The sequence below is a fragment of the Pseudochaenichthys georgianus genome, chromosome 11 (genome assembly GCF_902827115.2).
Source record: "Pseudochaenichthys georgianus chromosome 11, fPseGeo1.2, whole genome shotgun sequence".
NCBI lineage: Eukaryota > Metazoa > Chordata > Actinopteri > Perciformes > Channichthyidae > Pseudochaenichthys > Pseudochaenichthys georgianus.
Window position 1 is genome coordinate 27,141,319 of NC_047513.1, and position 7,440 is coordinate 27,148,758.

At 43.9% G+C, this 7,440-nt stretch overlaps 1 protein-coding gene across 7 annotated transcripts in view; it reads right to left on the bottom strand.

Moving 5' to 3' along the window:
* The window catches only part of adgrb2 (adhesion G protein-coupled receptor B2), a 268,441-nt gene extending 261,372 nt beyond the window's left edge, over window positions 1-7,069 (bottom strand). For all 7 annotated transcript variants that reach the window (XM_071204889.1, XM_071204887.1, XM_071204888.1 and 4 more), the window contains exon 1: window positions 6,329-7,069. The gene's annotated coding sequence lies outside the window, so the exon portion shown is untranslated. The remainder of the gene's footprint in view (window positions 1-6,328) is intronic.
* Window positions 7,070-7,440: the final 371 nt, after the last annotated feature.

Here is a 7,440-nt window from a genome sequence, read left to right on the forward strand (position 1 = left end):
AGAAGAGGAAAGTACTTGCCCTTTGGTAATATTTCACCTATGATCCCATTTTACGTCTCCATATTATTTCCCTACTAAGACATTTTAGCATGATGGTGTATTATTCACTCTGAAACCCAGACCTTCCATAGTTCATTTAGGTCTGTCAGGATAATTACTTTTTTTGGTCGGATATATTGAACGTCCAAAGAAATTGTAATTTTGAGGCCATGTTTTTCCACTGGATAATGCATTTCAACGAGAAGTAAACTCTTATTTCTAAAGTATATCCAGACATTGGAAGTGAAAATGAATAAAGCGTTGATAAAATTAAACCACACAATAATACAGAAAATAGACTCATGGGCCCTTTCAACCAATTATGTTGCAATATCTGCTGTGCCCAAGTCTTTCAACGATAAGCCCTGCTACTTAATATGGCACCATGTTTGGCAAAACTAATGGTAACCTTTTATGTAAAATATAATCGGACCATGGTCATATAACATACATATTTCATTTGAGAGGCATAATCTCATTATCTTTTCTCTATTTGTTCTCTTCTTGCCAAGCCGTGGCCAAACTAAAGGACAAATCATGACACCACTCAAGACATTCGGATAATATCTTAACAAGGAACACTACAGATGTATACATATCTAAAGAATAAAAGAAAAAAAGATATGATAAGGAGGAATGGAGACCAGGAAGCTTGTTAGTTAGGCCAGTGAAGGGGAGGTGTGTGTAAGGGGGTGTCAGAGGAACAATGGCCCAGCCAGGGTGCAGCGAATCCAGGCAAGACCGAGCTGTCGCATGGCCCTACTCCATATGCACTCTTTAGACAGCATGCACACACACACACACACACACACACACACACACACACACACACACACACACACACACACACACACACACACACACACACACACACACACACACACCGCCACTACCCCCTTTGAGCACTGTAACGCTTTTGGCCCATCAGTGTTTGCTAGAGTGAAAATGGGATGTGAAATTAGAGATAGGTGAGACGGGTGTACAGCATGTGTGAGAGAGAGGGAGGAAGATTTTGAATTGCCGGCCATTAGTGCATGACATGTGGGGCGGATATTGAAGAGATGTTATTCGTATCACATTTACAGGCCTAATAAAACTGCCACAGATCTGGGTGCTTTCTATACATCTTCAGCTGATATGTGTCACACCATCATTTGCTTTGCCAACAGCTGAACAGATGATCATTCATTGATGAAACGGTCATTACACGCAGACTCATTTCTCAGTAACCTTCCTGCTGTGCTTTGGTCCAAATTGACCCATTTTATTTGTTTAATATGTTTTTTTTCAGGTCTCATTCACATTCAAATCTGAAATGTTTCAAATCATGTGAATACGTTGATATTACATGTAAGGGAGGACTTTTCATGACCAGATACAGCTATGCATTTATGCTACATTCATATCCGACACCTGCATGGGATCCAAAAATGATACACCTCTACACCTCAATAAAGAAAATACTTCATTTATCTACATGACATCTTGCAATGCTGCTTTCAAACAACCTTGTAGTGCCATCTGAGCAGTACGCATCTGAATGTAACACATCACTTGATATCATTCAGAAAATCCTGCTTGGAATCACAAGGAGCTCCCTGAAAAGAGGCTCTAGCTAAAAGGAGATCTCTGGAGGTAGCCGGGGACACATGGCCTCGGCCAGATTGTCAAAGAGCACGCCAAGCAGAGGGCTTTGCTTCTGGAACCACTCCAAGCTAAAGAAAAGAAACCACAAACAGAAAGATGGCAGATATGCTCCCTCAGAAATATGACACCCGGTATCATTCGTAGTCGTATTGCCATAGAACTGTATAATCAACAAGCTAATGACGTTTGTTATCTAGAATAATGTGTAGATTTATTATTGACCGCATTCATACAAAATGATTGTTATAAAAATATTTTCTTTCCATATTTATGGGCTTTGGCCAGAAAGACAATACGTCAATATGATATCAATGATAGGTTGTGGAACACTCACATCTAGGTGAAGGTCTAATACTTGAGCCGTCAGGAACGATCACAAACAAATGTTTTACAAATAACAGAAAAGCACATTTTCTCAATAGTCGCTTTCACACCAAGTACTTTGCCGTACTTAGTGCACAGCACTTAGTGCACAGCACTTAGTGCCAGCACTTAGTACCCCCATGGAACACCATGGAACAACTTCACGGCGTATACTGCCACCCGAAGTCCCCGGCCGGAAGTCCCCGGAGTTGGCGACTGGCTTCAGTAGAAGCTGCTGGGACTCCCAGCAGCTTCTACTGAAGCCTTCCGTGTAAATCGCCAGAACGCCAACACCTCCCCATCTCCACCGCTCCCATGCTTTGTGTTGCCATAAGTTATTCTCTCTCCGTTGGTGCGCGGGGCTAATGCTAATGCTAATAATGCTAATGCCAGCAAATACAATGGCGGCTTCACAAAACTTTTCAGAGTTTTACGGGGCGTGGTTTGCAATTCGCCCAGCCAATCGAAATTGGTACTTTTTTCTCCCCAGGATAGTCCCACCTCTCTAGCAGGCACTACAAATGGGGGTAAAAGTTCTCGGAACTAAGTACTCTTTTTGGTGTGAACGCAAAATTCCAGGCACTAACGGAACCAAACGGGAAAAGTACAGGTAAAAGTACTCCGGTGTGAATACGCCTAATGATCCCTGATAATGTCTGGCCATATGGGTTTAACGGTGATAATTTACCAGGTTTAGGGTTATCCATCCCATAACTACGGTGGCCCTGAAGTGCAAGACAACACAGCATTTCAGAAAACACTACAGCATTTCAGAAAACACCACAGCATTTCACATTGGACGGAAAGGGTATTCCTTAGGGAGAACACTTCTTGTTTGTGATTGGACAGAGCCAGCCATAGAAGCACTGCTGTGATTGGTTGTTTTAGCTGCCAGTCAAGAAATGACGCTGCATGATTGGCCCTACACATCAGCAGTCAGCTGTTAGCACACACTCAGAGCTCACAGCTCCTTATATCTGTTCAGAAACTGGACAAAAGTTAAACATATACACAACACAGACTGTCTATGTCATGGTGAATACAGTCGCTGCTTTATTTATGTCTTTATGACGTTGTTGTGAGTGTGGACGGAGCAGCTACAGGTTAGTTTAGCCTGATGGCCCCGCCCCCTCTCCAGCGTCTTGTTTGAATGACAGGAGTAAACACAGAATTAATGCTTTATTAATTCATGGTTTTTAAGGGGCTTATCTCCATGTAAATACTATGGTAGACCACCCAATATTCGCATCGCTCTAATCGCTCGAGTTTCACCGTGGCTGTCAGCTGTGTTTGCTCCTGTCATTCAAACAAGAGGCGCTGGAGAGGCGGCGGGGTGAACATATTTGACCGTGATTTAATTGTAATACACGTTTCAAAGTGATGCCGAAGTAACTACATACTGATAAAGGTTAGTAAAAACCATGAATTAAACGCTTTGACAAGTCTGCAGACAAGACGGCAGGCGAAAAGCTTTAAAATGCGTGTTTTCTGAATGGAATCGGACCCATCAGGCTAAAACTAACCTGTTGCTGCTCCGTCCACACTCACAAACAACGTCATACAGACATAAATAAAGCAGTGACTGTATTCACCATGACATAGACAGTCTGTGGTTTGTACATGTTTAACTTGTGTCCAGTTTCTGAACAGATATGAGGAGCTGTGAGCCCTTAGTGTGTGCTAACGGCTGATGTGTTGGGACGTTGGGACATATTTCGCTGTCGGGTGTTGACCAATCACGAAGCGTCATTTCTTGACTGGCAGCAAAAACAACCAATCACAGGAGTGCTTTTCTGGCTGGCTCTGTCCAATCACAAACAAGAAGTGTTCTCCCTAAAGGAATACCCTTTCCGTCCAATGTGAAATGCTGTGGTGTTTTCTGAAATGCTGTTGTGTTTTCTGAAATGCTGTAGTGTTTTCTGAAATGCTGTAGTGTCTTGCACTTCAGGGCCACCGTACATATCCAATAGAGTTAATGAAGTATTGTTAAAAAAAATGTTGTTAAAAAGCATTGAACACCAACCCTAACCCTTAAAGGTAAGTTGTGTCACATTCTGTAGAGTAGCCATAATAAATCCAGCTTATATGTAGCTGTCCTGTAGTTGCATAACCAAGAGCAGAACCATTTTATCTGGAAGGAAGAAGAAAAAAATATCATACCACCGCAGTTTGCAAAGCGACGTTCTGTGACCAAATTAGTCCCTGCTTTGCATGTTCTCAGGATGAATCTGATACAGATCCTCTGAGTGGAAACCATTAGCAAGCTTGGGAGTTTAAGTTGCAAATTATACTATGTTAGAGTGAGAGACTTACTGAACCAATGGCCCCCTCCCACCCCCTGTCCTCTACACAGCGGTGTTAAAAAGGAGCCTTCTCTCACATCTAACTCATCAGCCATCATCCAAGCTTTGCTCATCTCTGCTAAAAGGGGACACGACCCTGCCGGCTCCATTAGATCCGACAGCAGCCCGGAGAAATAAAACAAACAAGGTTATTCACTGCGTCTAAAAAAATAAAAGGAGTGGAACTATTATGGTTATTCACTGCTCACAGTCAGGGAGGAGACATGGCTGCACAGAGAGCTCTATGAAGGAATAGTCACGATTGCTTTAATGATGTAAACATGCATAGTGTTGTTGTGACTTTCTTAATAAGCCATCACATGCTTTCTTTTAGAACATGATTAACACTACCGGCTAAATCTGACCTGCTAATCCAAATCCTAAATGGTGCAAAGAGACAGTCACTGCTCATGAATCAGTGTCCCTGTTAAAGAGCCTCCACCAGTGCACCCACGGGCTGCTGTAGCAGAGCTTGACTCAGAGGTGGAATAAGTGGGGTGAAGAAGGAAATTGTGAAACATGCCATATATGGCTATATGGGGAATACGAGCATCGAGGTTGCCTCCGCCATGTGTGTCACTTCCCATTGTTAAAGTGGTTTGATAGTAGGGAGTTTGTTTTGAGATGCGCGGAGGAAGCGCACACCACTGTAAGCTCAACAGATGGGTGGAGGAAGAGAGACAGAGGACGCTCGGAGGCTCCTTTGCACTCCCGTTGTCATGCCGGTTCATCGTCACAGGAGCAACCTGATCGCCATGCAGCGTTTGAGGTGCAGTTTTTCTTAGACTCTCGATAAACCCCCCCACATTGTTATGAATCTACTAAATATAACTCCGAAAAGGCTGGTGAGCAGGTACCAAGAGGCGACACTGCGGCAGACGCACTCCACAGCATGAGGGCTCCCGCTAATAAACCGGACCTCAGTGTGTGATCAGGTAGCTTTCAAAAGGGCTTTCTGTTACGTCGTGAGATGCCAGTACGGATGTAAATCAAGCAGCCCCCTCTTTCAATCTCCACTGCACACTCACTGGCGTCTTTGGTACATCCTGGCTCTTTAGCATTCATCGACAGGAGGGCACCCACTCACCCAGGCGCACAGGCGGGAAGAAACATTGCAAAAAGCAACTCTGACCAAATGTTACAGATATATACGTGAAGAAGGCATTCTGCGGACCAGAATCATTTACTGGCAGTGTTTGAAAAGGCTAAGTGCGGGTGGAGCAGCTCTGATTCAGAAATGTAATTCTAAACTCAAAATGGCATCGTGGCAAACCCCCAACGAGGAAAGAGAACACCATCATTGTGTGCGTGCGTGTGTGTGTGTGTGCGTGTGGGTGCGTGTGTGTGTGTGTGTGTGTAGGGGGCGGCGGACATGAGCATGTGAAAGTGTTGAGAGAGACGAGTCAGTAAAGGTGGAAATAAAAGTGTTTGAGCAGGCTATGTGTGCACAATGTGCAGTGTGTGCACAATGTGCAGTGTGTGCGTGAGTGTGTGTGTGTTATTGGCCATTGCGCAAAGTTACAGGTCTGCCAGCGGCTTTAGAGGCAACCATACAGCTGCCTGTGTCTCCCACTGAGAGATTCAGCATGCAGGGGCTACTGCTGTCCACCTGTGCTCGACTAATGGGCTGTAATTCAACTGCTGAGATTTATTTGGGGATTTTCTGTGACTGGTACTTCCGTAGCCTACAGGTTCACAGATATCTCATCCCCGCGGATAACTGCCGATACACTTCAGCCTTGAAACTGCGAAACTAGGGGAAATGATGGTCCCATTCCCCCTTCAATCTATGCGTCAGATAATCTGGATTTAATTTCTACACTCACTGATCTTTTCACAGGGATGTCATTAATCAAATACATAAACCGGCAGAATGCATTCTGGCGCAAAGACTCAGTCAAACGGTTTTACAGAGATAAAAAGACGAAATGAATTACCTGATCGCTGTCAGCAGTAGTTATTTGAAGCGAAGGATATTCCCCGATCGGTTCCGTGGATACAAATTAAGTTTCCCATCCATGGCACGTCTCAGATGGAGAGGGAGACTATCATTCATTCACCCTCGCTGCTGCGCGGATTCTTCTCCCCACAAATGTTCACTGCGAGGCATCCCACTTCTGCGTCTCCAAAAAAAAACAAGTGTAAAAAAATAAATAAATGAAAATAAGGAACGATCGCTAAGGACATGAAATCATAAAGTAGCCATAGACCAAAAGAGAAAACGGAACAGAAAAACGCAAAATAAAAAGGCAAGGCGAGAAAATTAAAAGAACAGGACACGTCGCTTTTGTAGATGTCCAGTTTTGTTCAAAAAATAAATCCACGTCATATAATCTCCATGGTTTTGCGCATATAGACACGCTGTATAATCCAATGCAATGAGATGAGCCACTCACAGGCAGCAGCACCGCAGCAGCAGGGGCTGAGTGGGATAACGGATTTGTGTTCTACTGACGCCCGGTACTCCAAGTCCAAGGCAGCTCTTCATTTGAAGCAGAGGTTGTAACAGAGACAACAAGGGAGGTAAAAGGAACATATATATTCAGAAATTTAAAAAAAATCTTACTCCGTGTATACTGTCCTCTTCCCTGTCATATGGCGAAATGTGTATGTGGCTCTCGCCTGCTCTGGTATTTGGGATGTGTATCCACAGGCAGCGGCTCACAGTCGGGCATCTGGCTCCCCTGCAGTCGCTTCACAAGCGGAGGACAGAGATGCGCGCCCTCGCTGCCCTCCGCCAGGGATCCGTCAGGCGCGTTCACAACGAAACTCTTCCTCCACTAACATCACCCGTAGTGACGTCAGGACGTGCAGTTTCCAAATACAGAAAGATCACATGCAAAGTATACTATCCACTTGTCAACCTATATGGACCACGTTTTCCTGTTTGTCTGTCATCAGTCTAGGCTACTTCCAAAGTATGTATCATGTAATAGTTGGTTTAATAGAGCAAATAAAAGGCTTAACATTTTATTCAACCCTATTTTAAGGAATTAGCATCCAATTTACACATCTTTACATAGTACATTTAAAAAAGATAGTGTTTTAC